The sequence below is a fragment of the Papaver somniferum genome, chromosome 3, assembly GCF_003573695.1.
Source record: "Papaver somniferum cultivar HN1 chromosome 3, ASM357369v1, whole genome shotgun sequence".
Taxonomy (NCBI): domain Eukaryota; kingdom Viridiplantae; phylum Streptophyta; class Magnoliopsida; order Ranunculales; family Papaveraceae; genus Papaver; species Papaver somniferum.
In genome coordinates this window covers 99,759,999-99,764,151 of record NC_039360.1, presented here as the reverse complement: position 1 = coordinate 99,764,151, position 4,153 = coordinate 99,759,999, and the positions used below count along the sequence as shown (strand labels likewise).

At 37.6% G+C, this 4,153-nt stretch overlaps 1 pseudogene; it reads left to right on the top strand.

The window, feature by feature from the left end:
• The first annotated feature begins 290 nt into the window (after positions 1-290).
• LOC113362466 lies at positions 291-390 on the top strand (annotated as a pseudogene).
• The last annotated feature ends 3,763 nt before the right edge of the window (positions 391-4,153 follow it).

The window sequence follows — 4,153 nt, the reverse complement described above, 5'->3', positions numbered from 1 at the left end:
TACTGTGACCCACTTCTAAAGCTTCTAACCTTTTCTCTATAGCAGCAATTTTGGCATCTGATACAAAGTTTCCTTCTACCCTATTAATGTTTCCTCTGCCTAGAAGAATTGTTTTCTGGGGTCCCCTATTACTTTCCCATTGTTGGGTCTTTTCGGCGATTTCATGCAAATGTGTCATCGCATCATCAACTGTTTGGTTTTCAAACCCACATGTACACATAGATTCTACTATGGTTGTAGTGGGATAATCTAAACCCTTATAAAGGATTTGAACTAACCTAACCTTTTCTAAACCATGATGAGGACATTGGGCTAATAGATCATTGAAACTTTACAAATACCTATACAAGGATTCTCCCTCCTGTTGAGAAAATGTGCAGATTTGCGTCCTAATAGACGATGTTTTGTGCCTAGGGAAAAACTTGTTCAAAAAGGCAGATGTAAGTTGTTCATATGTTTCAATTGATCCGGAAGCCAAACTATATAGCCACGATTTGGCTTTATCTTTCAAGGAAAAGGGGAATAACTTGAGTTTCAAAGCATCATCATCAAGGTTTCTAATTTTTAGGGTACTACAAATTTCCTCAAAGTCCCTAACATGGAAATAGGGGTTTTCATTTTCTTTTCCTAAAAATATTGGGAGCAACTGTAAGGTTCCAATCTTAAGTTCATAATTTGCTTCAGTTTCAGATAACCTGATACACGAGGGACGAGTAGTCCTAGTAGGGTTCAACAAAGCTTTCAAAGTTGCCATTTCTGGCACTATTGGAATATCAGGGATTTTCTCCTCAAACGGACGTTCAAAAACGGAATCTTCAAGAATTGGGCTTTCTAAATTGAGGTAATCGAGACGCTTAGAACTACTAGGTTTCTCTTTAACAAATCTACCTAGGGCGTCTCTTTTACGTCCAGGCATGCAAAAGAATAAGGTAGGGAATTCTATGCAATCACAAAACAAGGCTGACTCAACCAAATCAAACCTATTAATTTCTAGCAAACAAAAAGCATGATTGCTCCACTTAGATTGTTTCTAGACCAGCTTCTATTCTTTCGAAAAGGAACTCGTTACAATCTGAGAAAACCCCTCTGGAATCAATCCGAGTCAAAGTAAGTTGAATAGAGGCGAGGGAAGATCGGTAGAGCTTTGATACCCAAAGGCCTCACCTGTATTATAAGGCGGCGCAGTCACGCATTCAACTCACAGAAACCATCATGAACTTAGAAGTATGCTCAAAAGAGTAACCAATATTTTTCGAACGACTTTCCTATTAAGCTCGTTACCCTATAGGTCTCGTTATAGTCAAAATTTTAGGCTTAGGTTCGAGTTTGGTTTCGTTTTCCTAAGGCGGGCAAGAAGAGAACGGTGATGAAATCCGAACCCTTATCTTGTATGGCCAGTCCTTTCCCTTTACTAGGAAATTAAAGCAGCCGTTTTCAAGTCCTCAGCATATATGCAAACGAAGGAATACAGTAAACCCGCTGACAGGGGATTCGCAGGTGTTTCGAAAAACTTACCTCCCGTACCAGACGGGCGAAGAACCGTTGAAGTCGACTCGGGCCACAACTCCTATGTCATGTACGAACCCGAGGGGCCGAGGCGATATCGTAATCGCCGTCCTTCTCTGCACACGGTTTATATTTAAACTACCCTTCCGTAGGGTTTAAAAATAATGTCCCAAAGTTTAAAGTCCAAAGTGTCCAAAAAAAAGAAAAATTATAAAAATAATAAAACCTAATACAGTTTTTTTTTTAATAAGGAAAAATAAAAAAAACCCTAAGAAATAAAATAACTAAAAGAAACTGTCTTCTTTTCCGTTCTTTTTGCTTTAATCTTTCGCTCCAAGTCTTTATGCTTTAAGATCCAGTCTTTACGAAATCACCAAACTCCTTGGCTCAATTTTCTTTATGATCCAAAACCTGTAGACAAAAGATAAATACCCAAAAACGTAAAAAAGTACAAAAATAATAAAAACCTAACAAAATAAAAGAAAAATAAGTCTAAAACCCTAAGAGCAAATCCGCGTCGGCGGCGCCAAAAATTGATGTATTTTATAGATAGTGGTAAAAGTGGTTCGATTCTCAGACTTGCGAAGGATAAAATATAGACTTAAATTCTAAAACTAAAATATAAAACTCACTAATAATTATAGAAAACACTGACAAAGTTGATATCAATATTAAAAGACAACTGAGGCTAAGATTCCACTATTTTCCAAGTTCAAAGTGATTTAATGCAATCTTCATATTTATGCAATTTTTCTCGTTCAATTTGATTCTAAAATATTGCAACAAGAAGATTTTCAAAAGCAATAATTGTAAATATCAAGTACGGAGCATCATAAGTCTAAAACTAAGCATACTTCATCAAAATAGATCACAATCACTCAAGTAAAAATCATATTCAATTATAGATCAAGGCAAATAATCATAATAATAATTGCAATAAATAGATGAAATAAAATATACCACTTCTTGTTGGAAAAATAGTTTCCTCTATCGCCTCAGCAATGGGGTTTAGCTCCTTGTATTAATCATGATCTTAAAATATTTGTTTATGGCTCAAAAGATGATTAAAAGGATGAAAAGTAATAACACAACCAATTTGCAACAGCGTGAGTGTGTTACAGAATCTCTGTTACAAAGGAGAAATAGTAGCTAAAAACCTTAGGCAATCACAGTTGATAAACGATAAATAGGTTCTGTTGTTGAATAGCGATATTTGTCTGCGACAGTTGCTTGTGCGTCTTATGTTCTTCGTGTTCTAGGTATTGCAACAGCAGAAACAAAACTTCAACTTGTGATTTCAGCTTTATGTTCTCTCCTAAACTTCCCCAAAGTGTACGTAACCCTTCCTTGACCTATCCCTGCTCCTTTTATAGCCCACAGGTCGATTAAACCTCAAGAAATCTTCGATTATTCTTATTTTTCCTCCACCTCAAGTCTCGGGATTTCTTTCCCTGCTAAATCTTTTTTACGCTTTTAGATGAGCCGTATACACTCCAAATAGGCTAGAGAAACATTCTATCTCGAATTAAACCCAACAGAATCATGTAACTGCCATATATAAACTCACAAGAGCCCGTAATATCTTCTCCTCCTCTGTTTTGATTGATTCGAAGATTTGTTGCTATTTTTTCGAATCTGAGACACATACCAATCCTGTTTTGATGAATCAACTGAATCCCAATCCATCTCCACGTCAAACTCCGACTAAAACTAAGCCTAGTCAGCAACAGAACCCGATAAACTTCCGACGCCTCTGTTTGCTTCTCCCGGCTTATATAGCCCAATTCGTTTGGTCCAATCCCTTGTACCAACTCTGTTATGCTCCAAGAAGTCCAGCCCAAAATAAATATGCAGTTGAATCTCTCCAAATTAGCCAAGAAATCCAACTCCAAATGTTGCTTCGCTGCTGCATTAATTCCCGCTAAAAAGAACTCGTTTTAATTGTGAAGAAGAAGAGGCGCCCCCTATCCAGAGTAGGGGTGCCGAAAGCAGTTGTCTAGGGGGTTACTGGTGGTGCCCCTTATCCAAAGTCTGGGGGCCAAAATCACTTCCTCCTGGTGCTTTGGACAACTTTTCGAGCCGATTTTTCCAAAAATGTTTATTGGCCAAAAATACCTACACACACATAAAACACCATAATAAGTACAAAAATGAGCACTATCAATATATAGAATCGAGACAAATTAGACACAAAAATGTATCTATCATATTCCTTAATCCGAAGTTTCCGAACTTTGTTGATTGAGAGAAACCGGAGTAATTGGCTTTGCCAATTCCGCGAACTCAGTTCGCGAACTGACGGAAGTTCTCTTACCGAGAATTTCTACTGGTATTTTCCAAAAACTTGTTTGTGTGTTTAGTCCGCGAACCTAGTCCGCGAACTGGCGGAAGTCTCTTTGCCGAGATTTTCTGCTGAGTTTGGAAACTTTGCCGGTTGCCTTAAGTCCGCGAACTTGTTTGTGAGCTTAAGTGGTTATGATCTAAAGATGTGCTCTGAACATGAAACTTAAATTACTAAGGAATGTTTTATGCAAACCGTGGCTATAAAGTTCATGAGCCGATTCATCGAATCGAATCATCTCTGTTTCAATTGTGTCTTGTGTAGTTACATAAGATCTCATAGCAATTGAACAACTCTCTAACTAGT